Source organism: Pteropus medius, unplaced genomic scaffold (assembly GCF_902729225.1).
Source record: "Pteropus medius unplaced genomic scaffold, Ma_sr-lr_union100, whole genome shotgun sequence".
Lineage (NCBI taxonomy): Eukaryota > Metazoa > Chordata > Mammalia > Chiroptera > Pteropodidae > Pteropus > Pteropus medius.
Genome location: NW_024347788.1, coordinates 3,749,061 through 3,768,675, shown reverse-complemented (window position 1 = coordinate 3,768,675; position 19,615 = coordinate 3,749,061).

Here is a 19,615-nt window from a genome sequence, read left to right as displayed (position 1 = left end):
ATTAATACCAAATGCTGGAAGTTGCTTCTCTTATAAAGTTTGGAGAAATCACACATCTGCAAAAGTCTGAGTCTTCAACGGCAACAGCAACAGTTAACCAGTCATATAATTTATAAAGTGTCTCTTGCCATTTTGTAGTGATGTGAGCAGAAACTTATTGGAGGTCCAGTAGACCTGAAAAAAAAAAAATATTAGAGCTATATTAAGGCAAATTCTCTGCCCTAAATGGTTTTCTGATGTGTTACTTTCAGAGAAAATTAGTCACCTCTTATAGAGTCTATGGAAGTCAATGACCATTCAATTTAGTGCATATTGATTTTCTTTTTAAGATTTAGATTAAGAATTAGAGCAAGTGAATCAGAATACTTTCATGCCAGAAAGAGATACTGGGACAATATTTTAAAGTTGAGAAAGCATTCCTAGCAGAAGAGAAGTGGGTAGGAAAGTTTGGAGACAGTACACAGGCAGTCCTAAAGAAGATGTTGGGTTAAATAGAATGTGTGAAAATAGAAAAATGTTTATAAATATATTTCCTGTGACATGCAATGACTGTTAACTCAATTATTTGAAGTTAGAGAGGTCCGGTAAGCACGAATCAACTAAAAGAATTATAATCTGTTGCCAGGGTGTCTGGGCTATTTATCATGGCCTTTCACTAAGATAGGACTGTCTAGGTGACTTAACTTGAGATGGTTTTCATATCAAAGCCACAAGCATCTATAAAATCTTCAAAAGGAGCAAATTTCTTAATTTTGGGGGAGGTGATCAAAGTGCCTTTGGTCAGTAAACATGGTGATAGGTGTTTCCATGGGATCATAAAATTTTGAGCAGAAAATTTTGAAATGGCTAAAGTGTTTTTTGTGAAGATTTCCAAGCATATTAGAAGAATGGGAAATAAGTTTCATAACTGAGTTAAGAAAGCCCAAAGGAATGTGCTTACTATTGTCTTCAAAAATTTTGAAAAAACAAAAAACAAAAAACAAATCAGTAACAGAGATCCCTGTCCTAGTTAGAAAAACTGTAATCAAAATTGCCCCTAAGGCCACCCCTGGAGTTGAATTGAGGGAACCATTGTCTTGGTTTTCACCATGAATATGGGTTTATATCAAAATTATTAAATGCTTCACATCCTTCTGGCATTGTTAGAGAACTGGAAACATTTGCTGAAGTACTAAAATTCTCTAAAGAGTGCTCACAGTGGAAATAGGTTTACATGAACACACATAATCAAAAACAGCCGCCTTAATGAGATAAATCAAGGGAATTATTACCAGTCTAAATATTGAATTTGTTAATACTAAATTTAGGAAGCAAACTATCTGTAAAGTAAACGGTTATTTGCAGAATTGATTTAAGTGGTAAGACACATTGATTCTCTTTACAAAAAAAAAAAAAAATTCTGAGCAATAGGTTCAACGATCCTGACCCAAAGGTTGCCTAGATACCAGTCAGTTACATCAAAAATTGAAACTGGCCACCATCTTATTATACACACAAAAAAACTCAAAATTGATTTACAACTTGAATCTAAGACCTGAACCCTTAAAAATCCCAGAAAAATAAATAAGTAATAAGCTCCTGGTATGTTTTGGACATGATTTTTGAGGATTTAACAGCAAAAAGAGAGGTTACAAAAGCAAAAATAAACAGTGGGACTCCATAAAACTAAATATTTCTGCACAGCAAACTATTAACAAAATAAAAAGCTACCTATAGAATAAGAGAAAAAATTTGCAAACCACCTATGCAGTAAGGGGTTAATATCCGAATTTTAAAAGGAGCTCCTATAATTCAATAGCAAAATACAAATAACCTAATTAAAAAAATGGGAGAAAGACTCAAAAAGATATTTTCTAAAGAAGATATAAATCAATGGTCAACAGGTACATGGAAAGGTGCTCAGTGTCACTAATCATCAGAGAAATGCAAACCAAAACCACAATGAGATATAACCTCATAACCCTTAGGATATCTGTTACTGAGAAGATAAGAGATAACAAATGCTGATAGGATGTGGAGAAAAGGAAACCCTTATACATTGTTTGTGGTTATGTAAAGTAGTACAGTTACTATGGAAAACAATATGGAAGTTCCTCAAGAAATTAAAAATACAATTGCCATATGACCCAGCAATCCCATTTCTGAGTATATATCCAAAGGAATGAAAATTGCTGTCTTGAGGAGATATCTGTACTTCCCATGTTTGTTGCAGCATTATTCACAATAGCCAAGATATGGGAACAAACTAAGTGTCCATTGACCAATGAATGTATAAAGAATATGTCACACACACACACACACACACACACAATGGAATATTACTCAGCCATAAAAAGAAAGAAATTATAGTATTTGCAATAACATGGATGAAACTGGAGGACATTTTGCTAAGTAACAAGGCAGACAGAGAAAGACATATACTGCAAAGGTACCACTAATATATGGAATGCTAAAAAAAAAAAAAAATTGAACCAAGAAAAGAAAGGGGGCCAGTGGTGGAATTTAATTGAGCCAATGGAGATTGAATTATGGTTTTATTAGATGGCTGGCTTACTGATTCTACCACAGCAGGTTAGAGGATCAGCCCCGAGCTTGGAGCAGCCTAAGCTGAGTTATAAAGCTCCACCATACATCCTGAATGTTAGACACAAGAAGCAGAAGTTACTCTTAACGCTTTTGTACAGCACATAAATGCATCCCTGAAACTTCCCAGATCAAATAGGGCCTAGTAGACAGTTTTATCATCTGCACTTTGAATGCCAGTTTCTCCTGGGTGGGGCCTGGACAAAATTCTCTGTGGAACGAATACTCAATTTACAATGGCTGGCTGGGTCTGGTGATGAGAAAATAGGAGAACTGGGTAAAGCAGAGCTACAACTGCCTGGTTATAAGACAACGTCTTGGGATTTGGACAGACAGAATTACGTGACCCGTCGAAAATAGTGTGAATGATCATTTGGATTGCCAACAGACTACAACCCAAGGAGTCTTACCAAAAAAAAAAAAAAAAAAAGTAAATATGTGAAGTCATGAAACTGTTTACTAGCTCAATGGGAATCCTTTCACAGGATATATATAAATAAAATCACCATGTCGCATATTTTAAATATGTTATAATTTTATATTTTAATTATACCTCGGCAAAGCTGAAGAAAAGAATATACAATCTGCTGAGGGATTCATTGTGAGGTAAGGAGAATTGAGGAAATCTCTACTTCCTTTTCAATTTTGTTGTACCCCTAACCACTCTAAAAATAAATTTTTAAAAAATAAAAAAAATAACCAAAAAACAATAACATATGTATTGATGAACATGCTCAAAATGAGACAAGTGAAAGCTTAGGGTCACGCATTAATGAACATTCAGTATTCTTAGAAAGGACACACAAAAGAAACAATGTAGTTTTTTTATAATAACTATAAACTGATAAACAACAACATATTTAGATATATATAATAGGTGACAGCTACATATCGATATCTATATCTAATTTATTATGTGTTTTATACATATTATCTATCATTTATCTATATATAATATATATGATGTTATATACATTACATATACATCTATCTATCTACCTATCTATCTATCTATCTATCTATCTATCATCTATTTGTCATCTATCCGTCAATCCATCCATCTCCTACTCTATGCTAAAAAAGATGACAGGTTTTCACAGATACAGAAATAGAATTTTGGTTTTAGGGGTTAAGGAGCAATTGCAACAGAAAGAGGTGTCAGGCAGTATTTAGGAGTTATATTAGTTTCAGAATATAACCCTGACAACATTTATAGTTTTCATGAAGGAAACCAGTGATTCTATTTTGAATGATCTCAATCTAATCAAATGAAAGAACTTAAGGAATTAACAGTAACCAGCCAATTTCTTTATACTCATTCGTTTAGGCAAAACATTTAAGTTATCAAATACATGGTAAACCAGAATATTGCCTTTTATGTGTTTGATTAAGAATATCCAATAGTGACATCTTGCATGTTGCTATTGCCACATCATGACATTACTGTCAGTGACCTCTTTATCACTGAAAATAGTGTTATTAGTGCCTTTAAATATAATCAGATTAGATACTGATTCTAGAATTCTAGAAAACCCAGAAACAACTTAGAAAGCTCACCTTTAAGATTCTGTTCCTTTACAACCACTTTAGCTACCAAAATCTGAATCAGCCAGGGTTCTCCAAAGAAACGGAACACACAAATATAGTAGCCACTATTCTAACATTATTGGTAAAATACGCATATGTCAGAGGGTGGGAAATCAATCTGACAAAAATTCAGGGAGCTTCAACTTCAGTGAAATTTTTAGAAGTCCAGTGATTCCCCTTCTAAGGTGAAGCTGTGACGTCTGTGTCCTAATACCAGCCAAAAAGAAGCATAAGGCCCTGTGGCCCTGTTTGGATTTTTGGAGGCTGCATCTTCTCCTTTGGGTTTGCTACTCCTGGTCATTTGCCAAGGGAACCCAAAAAGCTGTTAATTTTGTATAGGACCCAGAACATACAGTCCTGAGGAAATGAACAAAGAGAGCATCAGTCATAGAGGCAGAGAAGTTAGATCTCAAGAAAGAGAGGATGAACATAAATGGTTAAACTGGATGAAGGAAATGAGGTTAAAGAGTATTTAATGTGCAGATGAGGGAGATGTGCAGGGATTCGAAGCAGTTAGGCTGGAATAAATTAGGATAAAAGCCTAGATGAGATAGGTGGATAAATTTTAAGGGGTGAGTTTCAAGATAAAATAATTATTGATAGATATTAGAAAGGCAGCTGGCCAAAAAAATATGACTTTTGAAGTCGCCACTCAGATTCTGGATTATCAGGTCTCATAACTTACACAGAGATTGTATTTCCTATGGCAGGTTCATCTAAGAAATGAATTTAATTCTTTTGTTACCCAATTACCTAGAAGGATTTTTTTAAATGGCAAGATAGTCCATCATCTGTATAAGGTTATTCTGAAATGAATGTGCTGTCAAAATTTGCCTCTGAATTTCAGAGTGCATTAACCAATAGCATGCAGAAAGACACGAGAGATGGTTTAGTAAGACCAGTTGAGGATATACCAGTTTAATTGCCTCTCATAATGTAATCTTTTTTGATACACTGATAATGCTCTCATGTTCCTGGGCTGTGTGATCCTGTTGTTGTTTTTTTATTTGTATGTTTGTTTGTTTGTTTAGAGGAACTCATAGAAGGAAAAGGTATAGCCTAGTCTAAATTATGAACTCTAAATCAGGAAAGAGGGTAAATGGAGAATTTTTCCTACGCTGTTCTAGTCTAATGCAAGCTTAATTTGATTTGAGGGGATATAATTTTATGTCTTAATGACATAGAATGCAATTTTTTTTTTTAAATAAGTGCTTTTTAAAAAAAACTTTATATAAGCCATATTTATACGTAAGTTTTTTGCCTCTGGACATCCTCTTAAAGTTTTTCAAGTCAGAAAATAGTGATCCAAGGTGTCAGTGTTATATGTTTTCTTTCCTTCCTAAATCCTAAAAGTTCCTCTTCCATTCGTATCTGCCATAACATGGCCCTTTAATGATTATTCGAATCTAATACTAGAATTTATTCAGGAGCATGAAATTTTTATAGATCATGCTTCAGTGTAGTAGAACTTGTAAGATGTTTTTTAATGGATACTTTCTAGGAAAATGTAGCTATTTATGTAATATATTTCTATAGAAAGCCCTAGAGGTAGTCAATTACTCACCAACCTATAATAAGAAATGAAAAAAATTATATGAATTTACAGTAAGATATAAATATCTTATGGAAGTATCCCTTGCTTTCTGAAAGTTCATGTTATACCATTTTGCTTTTAGGAAAGATCTACAAGAGTACCTGTTTTCATTAACCAAAATAAATCCATAGAAGATTTTTGCTTTTATGAAAAACCAACCAACCAACCAACAAACAAATTATTACTGTACTAATGAAGCTCTTTTGTAAAAGCGAAGTGGTGTAACGAAATTTTTGGAAAACAGGGGATCCACTTCTTCCCTTTAAGACATTTCTGCTTACAAGAGTTTTCATAGGAACATTCAACTTTCAGATAGCATGGGAAAACTGTAATATGAACCAAGTTAACAATATATATTTGTGTATATTTAAAATACCACTTGTATTCGCTCACATATATATTCATGTAGTTACAGTAGGCCTTATATAATGAATACTACATGGGATATTAAAAATGATAAATTTTACCATGCTGACCCAACCAAAAAGAAAGAAGTGTCTATATATAATCTTCTGAAATGTTCAAATCAATTTTGTAACACAAGATCTCTAAGTATATAGTGGTTGTTTAAATTTACATCATTTTAAAAGTACTTATTTCATAGTTTATCACTCCTCTAACTAACTGCATAACAAGACTTGCTCTAATTGAATAAAAGTAGAAGTAAATCTAAACATCTAGTTTTCTGGGGATGACCATCTCTGTAACCAGGAGCTATAGAAACAAAATGTATCGCAGCTTATCATGAGTGATTGAAGGACCGTTTCACAGGGCTTCACCTAAAGACTCTTTTTTTTTCAGAAATACCTGCTGGAGTTAGAGACTGCCTTCCCCTAAATATGCATCACTGATTACAATAGTAACATCGCTCTTGGTATAGTGTCAGTTAAAATAAGGAGGTAGACATATCCAAACATATAATTAAATTACTAATTTGAAATACACTAATTTGGATTTACCATTATTTTAAAATGCTGAAGTTGAAGATCACACTTAAAATACACATTTCCTACATACATATTTGCTACATTACAAGGACAAGTATGCCATATTTAGGTGAATTAAATACCTTCAGTTCTCTCAGACATTATAATAGAACACATACATACTTGATAGTAAATAATGGGTTTCTGCTTATCTCCATTAGGAAGTCTATTAAAATTCTGTGTATAAACATATTGTTAAACTATTTTAAATCATTATGTCTATGAGAATGAAATTACTGAGTCCATTTGAAATTTTCTATAAATCAAATAGTCAAAATAGTCAAGTCACACAGGATTTTTTCTAGGAAACACATGAAGAATTTTAGTCAAATTATTTTTCACATTGTAGTGGGGTATAGAGCATGACTTGAATAACATTATAAAAGAGTCATTTTGGCAAAAAGAAAAACCCTTAGTTTACGAGGCTGAAAATGATGATGAGTAGGCTTAATTACATTCTATTTTCAGTAACAATATAAACAATCCAGTTCTATTTTGTCAAGAGTTAGTTGTACAAGTCTTAATGACTGGCAATAATTATGTGTGCCATAATTTAGCCATAGGTAAAATTTCAAAGAGAAAATATTTCCCATTGATGATCTGTCCAGATTTATTCATTATGTTCTTTCCTTGAGCTTTTTTAATTTCAGTGACTTCAATTGTTTAAATAATAACACTTCTAAACTTCCAAGTACTCGTGGCATTTATAATGTTCTGGCTGAGATCATGTGCATAAGAAAGCATGCCAAAACATTGTCAAAACTTATGGAATTGGCATTTTAATAAGTCAAAAGAGAAGATATGGGATATTTCATATGTTTCAATCTCATATAGTCATATAAGAATTGTGTACTTTGAACTGAAAAGATCACAAACAGATCATCATGTCTCATTTTCAATTTCAAGCGAGGAAAGTGAATTCCATTGTGATGACATGACTTATCCAAGACCACAAAATAAATAATGGGCAGATATAAATATCAATCTTAAAAAGGGTAGAGAAATTGAGTGGAAAAGCATAACAATGTTTATGCCAAGGGAATTAATCTCTTTAGAAATAATTTAGTCAGTGTTTATTGATTTGGAATATAGCAGGTATAGGAGAGAGACTATATACTAGAGTTATTTATATATCTGAAAAAATACTTAATAAATTTTAAGTACACCAATTTGGAACATATAATTATTAGTAAAAGATTAATATGGTGTCCTTCCTAGTATACTTCAAATTACATAATATAGAGAAGACATTGAATTTCTTAATTTACTCAATGATACTAGTTTTTATGTTGAAAAAAGTACATTTATTTTTATAACTATTACTTATTTATTGATGCCGATGAGCAAATAACTCCATAAAAGTACTATGGTTAGAAAATGTATAAATCCTATCTCTAACTCTTAAATGTCTAGTAAGGTGTGTTTTTTCTTAACAAGATACTGAATTAATGTAAACTGTTGAGTACCTGCTTCAGAATCACCCCAAATAAAAACAGAAATCATAGAAATAAGAATAAACTCTGAGGTAAAGGCTGAGAGACAGATAATTTCTTCTGAAATTTTAGATATGGAGGTTGTTTATCGAGACTAGATATATCTGTGGGAGAATGATACAGGAAAAAAAAAAACACGACAACTTCTAATTCCACTCTCACTTCTCTTTCACATTATTTTAGGACATTCAGAACTCATTCTTCCAAGTAATATCTTAGTCATCTGCTTTTAAGAAACATAGGGTTAAATTCATGATAATTCAGAAGGTGAGAAGCTGTAAGAAAAAATATGTGTGGATAGACTAGCTTTGAAAAGTCCATTTCTTATCTCTGAACTTTTGTACACACAAGGCTGAGGAATCTAATCACAGACAGTGGTTCTTACTGGATTTGTGTTGGAGTCACCTGCACATTTTTTTTTTTAACAGCCATACACTAGCTACATACCATATCAATTAAAACAGAATTGATCTGAATGTAGTCATAATCATTATTATTATTTTAAGCTTGTCGTATAGTTCTAATATTCATTGGAAACTTGAGAAACACTGATAAGAAGTACCTTTTTCTAAAGTTGTTTCTCTTTGGAAGACTGAGAGAAAATCTCACTTCACAGAAGTCATTTCGTGAGATGAAGAAGAATAAATATAGTTTTTTCATACCTAGTGTGCTCATCACTCCAGGAGTTATTTTCACCTAGTCCTTTCTTTGTGGTCATAGTGTTCACATAGACTATAGCGTATCCTTTGGTCTTTATTCAATTTTTAACTGCAAGAAATAGGAGCTCACAAATAAATCAATAAGCTACCTGAGGAATACCTTTATTTCAAAGGAAATCAATAAGCTGGATCAATCACAGATTCAGTAATAAGCAAATGTTTTGGCACTTTTGAAGAACAAATAATAAAACTTCACATAATACAATAAAAAGATACATGTACTAACTAGTACTATGATGTATAAACAAAAAAAATTGTTTTAAAAACACCAAACCAAAATATAGATGGGAAATAAAAGCTAAAATAAAGAACATGGTAAATGGGTAATTAGAGAATGTTTGCCCATTAGAAACAAATTAGAAAAATGGAGTTTCAGATTGAAAACTTCTCCCAGAAGTATCCATAGAGAATAAATTAATAAAAAGTATAAAAAATAAATGAAAAGAAATAAAAGATAATGTAGAAGTTTAACATATGAATTGTAGGATTTATAAAATGAGAGAAAATAAAAATTTGGGAAATATTTGATGTATTTAAATATCTCATAATTAAAAAAAAAACATGCATGTAAACCCTGAAAGTTAAAAATGCTAAAACGAAGAGATAAGGATCATTTCAAATGTAGACACTCAGGAGAAATTTAAAATATCATTGACAAAAATAAAATTATAAAATATTCCAGAAGAATAGAATACTGCCATTCAAAATAAATAAAAATCAGAATGTCAAAATATTTTTCAGTGACAATAGTAACCAAATGAATATAAATTTTATAACTATAGGGAGAAGAAAATTTTAATAGAACTATCATTCAAATATGAAGTATATTGAGTATTCTCAGTCATTTGAGTACCAGAATATCTGTCATATATTAACAAATATCAAAAAGCAATTTTAGATAGAATATTTATACCGAAAGAGGAACATATTCAGGAGATATTGCAAGGATAATTAAAGTAAATAACTTTTAAAAGTTACTGTTGTAGTAAAAATAGCTGAGCTCATAGAAAAAAAAGACATGATAACCCAGCAAAAGTTTTAAATTAATATTAACCTAGTATGTTGAGATAACAAAGGTTGTGAGTATATATGTTAAATTTCTTGTCTAGCATGTACAAAGATTGTATATGTGTATATATATATATATATATATATATATATACACACACACACACACACACACACACATATATGTATGTATATAAATATTTTTTAATATGGAAAAACAATTGAAATTGCCTACTAAAGTTAAAAATGTACGTATATGGATCCAGCAATTCCTCATCTGGATGTATTCCCTAAATAAACTTGCATTTTTTACCAGAAATCTGTAAAAGGATGATTTTGTTAATACTGTTCCCAGTAGCAAAACATAAGAAAGACTCCAAATGATAGATTATATAAATACATCTAATTTCATTTATGCAATTGAAAATGATAAAGCCATGAAAATAAATGAAAAATAGACACTACACTCAACAGCATCAATAATTCTCAGTAACATAATAGAAAATAGAAAGCAAGTTTCAAGAGAATAAGTTTAATATGATTTTACTTCAAAAACATGCAAAAATAAATTATATATTGTTTAGAGACATAAATGTAAGTGATACTGTGATGGATAAAATCAAGGGTATGGTAAACACAATAATGGAATATGATTACTACTGAGGAATGAGGAAAGCGTGCTCTTACATACAGGAAGACTTATAATAATAACGATAAAGGTCTATTTCTTGGAATGAGTGAAGTTTTTAAATTGAACGGTATAGTTATATTACCTATATTTTAAATCAACTTAAAATATCTGGGAAGATAGGCTTAGGAAATTCATTCAAAAAGAGAAAATGATGTGATAAAATATCAGAAAAATATAAAAAATCCGTACTCATTTCTACTACTGAGGTTAGATAGTAATTGAAGTTTTCTTTTCCATTTATAAGATGTGGGCTATGTTCATTCATAATCACATTTACATAATTGAATCAATGTGACTTAAGGACACGCACAAAAAACTTTTCTCTTTTACTCTGTTCTGCACCTGGAAGCTGATGCTTGGGTTGGAGATGTGTGTTGAAGAGATTTATGTTTCTCATCGGGGGCAGTCTATGATTAAGATCGGCCGGAAAGTCACCGTTGCAGACCAGGGATCGAAAATATACAAGTAAACCTCATTTTATTATACTTCACAGATAGTGTGTTTTTTACAAATAGGTTTATAGCTACCTTGTGTCAAGAACAGTGTATTAGCACCATTTTTCCAAAGGCATTTGGCTCACTTCGTGTTTCTGTGTCACATTTTGGCAATTCTTGCAATATTTCAAACTTTTTCATTATTATTATATTTGTTATGATAATTTGTGATCAGTGATCTCTGATGGTACTATTTGTTTTGAAGTTCCATGAATAGTGTCCACATAAGATGGTGAACTTAATCTATAAATGTTGTACTTGCTTTGACTGCCCCACTGGCCACCCAATCCTCCTCTATCTCCCTCCTTCTCCTTAGGCCTCCCTGTTCCCTGAGACACAACAATATTAAAATTGGGCCAATTAATAATCCTACAATGGCCTCTGTGTGTTCAAGTGAAAGGAATAGTCATAAGTTTCTTACTTTAAATCAAAATCTAGATATGATTAAGCTTAGTGAGGAAAACTGTCAGAAGCTGAGACAAGCTAAAAGATTGGCCTCTTGTGACATTTAGCCAAGTTGTAAATGCAAAGAAAAAGTAAGCTAAGTAAAAGAAATCAGATACAAAAAACCACAGCTTGCACGCTTTCATTCAGATTGAATGTCCAAAATAGGCAACTTTATAAATAGAAAGTAGATTAGTAATTTCCAGTAGAAGGTGGAAAATGGGTATGCGGTATAACTGTTGGTGAGTATAGGATGATGAAAATATTCTGGAATTAGTGGTGATAATTGCAAAACTTTGCAAAAATTAAAAAGAAAACACTGAATTGTACACTTTAAGAGGGTTAATGTTATGGTGTGAGGATGATATCTAAATTTAAAAAATGGAAAAAAGAACTTGAGACTTCTTAAAGAGAATAGACTCTTTTAAAATGACTTTATTCAATAAGCTATTTGAATAAAATAGTTAATGATGTCCACACTGAAAGGCAATGACATTTTTTACAGGAAAACAAATTAATAAAAATAAGCACTTATATCCAATGATATTGCTAGTATTAGCTATTGCTTAGTTGTAGTTTCACAGTTGTGATGGAGGGAAAAAGGAAATCAGTTGTATGTTTGTTGTTTGTTTTAATCGCAAACTAATGAAGACCATGAAAGCTCTGAAGTGCCCCCAGAAAAAATACAAATTACTCACACACCGGACTCTAGCATTCTTTCCCAGTTATTACCTTTGATTTTGTCTTTTAAAACATCATATCTCCTCAACCCCTAAAATAATAAGAACTTCCAAGAGCACATAGAGAGGAGTTATGGTTCAGGTGATGAAATGAGCTAATTTGAACATATAAATTTCTTACATATGTGGTCAAGTTTGTTTAAACGATGCTAAGAAAAATGTATCTCTATCACCAATATATTATGTGGAAAGATATTTAAAAGTAAAATAATAGAGAAAATAAGTGATATTTAAGCCTTTTCTTAAGGGTAGTCTCAATATCTTATTTAATGGATTGAAAGAGTGTACAGTATAATTGGAATAAATTAAAACCGATCTCTAGAGAAAAACTTCAAACGCTCATAGTAACTTTTAATAAGCTGAAAAAAATGGCTTCAGAAATAGTATGCATACATCCTGAAATAGTTAAAATGAATTTCAAGAAATACCTAATAAAAATAACAATATGAAATGCATGTTTTCAATCCTTGAGGCTTCAAGAGAACCTTTTCATCTCTATTGGTTATATATTCTGTTTGTTTTTCTTTTTTATCTATTTACAACATTGTCTTGGACTATATTTCAGAGACGAAAGTGGAAACAAAGAAAACATTATTCATCAGTCATACTTTCTTATATATAACCTTACATTCCCTGGATTATGAATTTCTTTTTCACTTTCATACACATACGTAAAAAATAATGAAAATAGTACCACAGGCACATCTCTACATGTCTTTGTATTCTTAAATCTGAATGGTTCACATTTTTCATTTCCTATTAAATAAAAGTTTTAATGTTGAACATCTATACAATACGCAAATTTAATTACAGTCTCAATTGTTACCTGTCATTCTGAAATATACCAAATGCTTTCAATGGAAATACAGCAGTATAAGTCGGTAAAAGAAAACTCCTAAATTAAGCCAAGAGATTTTGTTCTGGTGTTTTGTTTTCCTTCCTTCCTTCCTTCCTTCCTTCCTTCCTTCCTTCCTTCCTTCCTTCCTTCTTTGTTTCAGAATGTTTTTTTCCTCCTTTTGTGGGAAACCATTTTATGTTGATAAAACCAAGCATGAGAAGTGTACTCTTATTTTATTAGCTAGTTATTAGGTAGCCCCAATATTGGAGTCCAAGTTTTTCTGAAAGAAGAAGATATAGTGGGTTATCAGATTATCTGAGCCTAAATTGTGTGACAGCAAGAGTCAGATTGAAAATAAAAACTGGAGAATGTTTATATTTAGTTTTGGATTATATATTCTATAGGTTTCCCCCTCCCCCGCCCCCCGAAATGGCTTATACTACTTGTGTTTAGATCCTCTCCTCGAGGAAAATCAAACATTGCTTTTGTTTTTGATTTTTTTTTTAACTTTACATATTATATAATAAGAGGCTCAGATCAAATGAACTGCCAATAACAGGGGTTTGAATGCTGGATCCATAAATGATTAAATTTAAGCCTGTTATATCTCTAGGATCACTTATCTCTGAATCACACTATTACTAAGATAACCATCAATAAATATTCCCACTTTTTATCTTAGAGCTATATCACCGAACAAGAAAATTGTATTATTTAAGTTATATTCTGTTTGAGAGAGACATGTTTATTTCACAATAAAAAGGAACCAAGAGTACTTACAATACTGAAAGTAAAATGATATAAAAAATCATAACCCTGACCTGCCTATTCATGCGTACTTTTACGCTGATACCTATGGTCCGGACTATAATACAAATTCCCTGAATACTCTGATTAATGAACTAGTGGGTTGCTTGGGACATGAAAGCAGCAACTTTAATAGGCAAACACTGACACATTAGCATTCAATGATATCTTCCTACCAGCAGAAACCTAATAAACAAAGAAATATGCAGGAAGAAGATAAAAGAAAGACAGTGTGCATTGAAACAATGCTTTTTAAATCATTTGGAGATTTTTCTCTCTTAATTCTTGCTATCTCCAATAAAGTCAATGAACTGTAGTGACTCACTGCAAAGGAGCAAAAGTTACATTGGCACAGGGTTGTTTTAAATTTAATTTGCCTACAGCAAGGTTTGGAAACTACTAAAACTGTTTTATAAAACATAAGCAAGTGGATTTCCTGTTACTTAGAAATGTCATTCTTATAGCTCACTGATCAAACCTTACTTTCTTAGGAATAAACTAAAAGTTTATCCTACTAAAATGTCTCTCTCTCTTTTTTTTTTTTCCTGCTGTCAGAATAGTGTGTATCAACATGTATTTTTTTTTTTAAATCATGACTTTTTAACATTTCAAATTTGTCTCTTTTAAATTATGCCTTATTTTTCAATGATCTTAGAAAGTCATTACATTTGTTAGTTTCTTTGCCTCCTCTTGTGTGATACATGGCCAGTGATAAAATATTTGTACCCCCTCGTTGAACCTTCTTTTATATATGGATTAGTGGTATGCAGATTGCTTGAACTTTGTTACGAGCAGGACTTCCCTCCTAGGTGTTTGTGGAAAAATTCTCTTGATAATTTTACTAATGGTACTGTAGCCACATGGTAACTTTGATACAATCTGTAACAGTAGCTGTGCTTGCATTTCTATGGTATGTACATGGCTTAGGATGGTGTGCGTTATCGTCGTGTGTATGATTGCGATATGGCTCCTCCTCAAGGCTCTTTAATCCATAAACCAGGGAACACGAGATCACATGCTTACACTCCAAACAAATGAAGCCAGTGGAGGTAGACTATGGCAAAGGCTGGATGGAGCCTGTGGCAGACAGAGCGCCCGCTTCACTAATAAATAGGTTGATTGTTCTCTTCAGAGACCATGGAAGCAGTCTCATCTGAGTTTACAAGTTTTCAAAAGAATCTATAAATTCACTTTGTTTTTGTTTTTCTAGGCTTAAAATAAATTTTAGATGTAAATTGTGTCTTTTTTATTATTTATTTTATTAAAGGTGTTGGGGCATCATTGGTTAATAAAATTATATAGGTTTTGAGTGTACGATTCAATAATACATCATCTGTATATTGCATTGTGTGTTCATCACCCAAAGTCAGATCTTCTGTCACCATAAATTTCACCCCCTTTACTCTTACCTACCTCTCCCCCTCCTCACTTTTGTTATCACTGGGGTGATGTGAAATTTGACATTGCCCCAGCAGCATGGGGGAGGAGGATAGAGGTTTGTGTGTTGTCCCTTGATTCTTTCTCATTGGCACAGCAAAGAATTGCAGGTTGGTGAGATTTAAGAAAATTAAGATTTATTGAAAATACATTTTAGAAGGAGATGGGACACACTAAGGAAGGCTGAAGCCCAGTGGAATTTGGGAGGTAAAGAGATAAGACAGTAAACCCCAAGGGAGGAGAGGGTTTTTAGCAAGGAGAGCTGTAACAACACAGAAATGGGAAAATCTGTATTATATTGGGGCCATGATGGGAGGTCTTAGATGATCCCTATGTAAGGTCATCTTAACTGACCATTGGCTGCTATATAACACTTTGTCTACTGTGCATGTGCTTACCTAGAATTCAGTCTGTTATAATTAGATTCATGAAATTCCAGACATAAACATAGTATCATACTGACAGTATAATGAGCATTAGATTGCAGCAAATTGGGGTAGTATCTTCTGCACACGTGTTTGTAGCTGGTTTAGCCAGCCGCGTTTATGGCCTTAGTGCTCTAGGATTTGGGGTAATTTACAACCCCAAAAAAGAGGTGTTTCTGGGAGGTGCTTAAGGAACGTCTTCAAAGGAAGTTTCTATGGTTACAGAGCTGGGGCTTCTCTCCTGTTGGTCATGCCTAACTACCTAACAATTTCCCTCTGGTAACCCCTAAACTATTGTCTACATTTATGAGCTTTTGTCTTGTTTGTTTATTGCTTTTGGTTTTATGTTTTTTTTCTTAATTTTTTTAAAATTTAATTTAAAATAATGTTTTATCTAAACAAAGTCTCTCTATATATATGTGTATGTATACATATATATGTGTATATATGTGTATGTGTGTGTGTATATATATACATATTTAGCATGTGGGCTCCCGTTTGCTATTTCTTCTCTAAGCTGTGTTGAACAATTTCTGTTTTATCAAGCCCTGACAATCCTTTATTGTATAACATTGAGGTTCTCCTGGATGACTTTGCCAAAAGTGGCAAATTCATTTCAACCAAGAACACAGTGTTAGCTAATGACTTAGCACAGTGCTCAAGGCATGGGTTAAAATCTTAGATGCTCTGCTGAAGGGTCAATTTATCTATAAATTCTCACTTTTTACCTTATTTAAGTCTCTCACTTTATTGTTTCTATTGAATAATACACTTGCATTTTAATGAAAAAAATCATGTTGACTGTTACTTACATTGATAAAACTAACATTCAAGGAACATAAACAACATTTATCTTTTGGCTTCAGACAGCCTCTGGCACAATATCAAGAACCTGAATGGTACAGGAATACTAGTTTGAGAGCAATGGATCACATTTACCAGGTTATATTGTATTCACCATTATGTATTCCAAAACAGTAAATTTCATGTAAATTGTAATAAAACACCAAAGGACAAACTTTTATATTTTTGAATAATGGACAAAGGACCTTGAATAATAACAGAGGAGCTGTAATTTGCCCATCCTGTAAAAGGAAACTGCTTCTGAGTCAGAAAATTCTCTTCAAGAAGCTCTGAAGAGAATCCACTAGCCAAGAATAGAGTAGAAAAATGGCTTTTTTCATTTAATTACTTTAAGTTTCCTGAAATGATGAGTACATGCCAAGAATTTCAAGTGATATTCAAGAAGAGTAAAAATGAAGTTTCTCATTACTACGAATTTGAGTCAAACTTGTTTTGGTTAAAATGCCTTGTTTAGAGCCAATTACATGAGGAAAAAAGTAGTTTGAGGACGTAGCTTCATATATTTATTTCAACATGCTCAGAGAGAATGAATCATTCTGATTCTATGGCAGTGATATACCTTCACTTATACCATAGCACTTTCTTTTCAGAACTTCCATTCATAGAATCATTAATAACCTGGGAAAAAAATTTTACTAAAGTATAGTTAATATTCTACTTATTGAATGCATAGGTATTGCATAGAAACCCTTACTCTGTCACACTAGTTAATATAATTTCCAAGTTTCTTCCTCCTCCCACCCCCTTTTTTTTGTGGGGAGGGTCATTTCTTTCTTTTGTTTGCATTTGAATAAAAACTTCTTCTTGTGAAGGCTCTTACATTGTGCTTTAGAAGAATGCATGAAGTAATTGATTATTTAGTTCAAAACAAACCAAAGCAAAAAAAAAATAAACTCAAAGAGCATGCAGTGCTAATGAGCTTGTTGGTGTCACCATTTTGTCAGTCAGTGGCTGTGGGGATAAGGAATTCTCAGGAAAGAGGTTGGGGGACAATCTGATAACTGAGAAGATGTCTACTAGGAAATGGAATGCTAATTAATTTAATATAGAGAATTATACTAAGTATTATATAAACACCATATAGAATGTGATTCATAGTATTAATTTTTTGGTTGCTATTGTTTCAGTTTATTATCTTTGAATTATTAATACATATGATTTCATTCCTGAGTATAAATTTTAACTTTTCTGAGACTTCATTGATTTGCTTTTTTTTCTTTCATACATTCTCATTCTAGGAGATAAAAAAAAGCTTAGATGTCAATTTTTCTCAGACTAATGGAATACTGAATTCTAACAACTTGGAACCTTTGCTTATGCTGGCAGTTTGGCTAGTTTTTATCTATTAATTAGCTTAATTTTGTTGGTAATTTAGTAACTAAAAATAGATAAATTGATTTGTATGAAACAGTTTTAAATGGCACCTATTAGAAAGTTAAATTAAATTGTAATAATGTATTTGTAGAATTAAAAACAATTGAAAATGATTTTTATCATGAGCAACTGCATAATTTCACCTTAGCTTCTGCTTTTGAAATAGTCATTTATATCAATACTTGCATAATTTTAAATTAGTACATTTGCTTCATGATAGGCACTTTGTTTAATAGTTTATTGTAATAAAACGCCAACATAACAGAAGGAAATAAAATAAAATAGTTTTGGGTATGATACTATACACATACTTCAGTTATCTATGAGAGACATATTAGAACTGAAATGTGATGGATATCAATGTCGGTATGAAATAAAGCTAGACATATATCCTCCTGAGCATAGAGGAAATATAAAACATTTTAGATGGGAACTAATATTGCATATGAAGAATATAATATAAAAAATAAATTAAATAAAATACAATTACATTGAATCATAGAACTGAATGAAAAAAATGTAAGATTTTTTTCCAAAATTCATACTTTACATAGATGCGTGTGATAGAATTCTATTTTAAACCCCATTTTTTTTTTAATTCATTTAATCAGACGAGAAATGAAGGCTTACATACAATTCATAATTTGGTCAAGCCTTATCTCTGTATAGGATTAAAATCAGAGTAACCCAAATATGTGCATTCCTGTCCTTTAACATTTAATAACTATTTTAGTCTAAATTTTCTGCTAGAAGGCACTTAGAAACAACAGTTATGAATGTAAATTTTACATTCAAACTAAAAATACTCTAAAGCATCATTAGTTGTAAAATATATAAGAAGGAAGTACAATGAAAGAATATGAACGATAATACAAAATAACTTTAACATCAATGAAGATGTTCTTACTAGGATTATACTATTTTATGACTATAAAAGGTAATCTAGAGTTAAATACCCTGATTATTAATAAAATACAAGGATATGCATCTTTCCTTAACAATAGTTCCAAAAGTTGTACCTGTATATGAAAGAGGTTGCATATGCATGCAAAAGTTTTCAGAACATTGGTAAAGGAAGGGAAACAAAATACTACAACAATTTTAAATTTTAAATTGAAAATACCATGGAATATATTAATATCTATAGTTATACCTACATCTACAACTTTATTTTTATCTATATCTGTTTAGTCACATATACACATATATATAAATACATGTACACACACAAACACATTTGATAGCTTTGGTTCACAATATTTCCATTTCTATAAACCTATATTATCATTTTCTGTTTTCCTTAACTTCCAAACACATAGCTACTCCAATAAAATCATTTTTATTTTTGGTTAGCATTTATAGATAAATCAAGTTATTTATTAATTTTTGTACTTGCCGTTAGTTATTTTTTATAAGTAAAAATAATGATTATCTACTATTTTTATCTGAAAATATTTATTTTACATTATAGATATAATTTCATATTATATTCTTTTTTCTCACAACTGGCTTTGTGGAGAAATGAATTAGT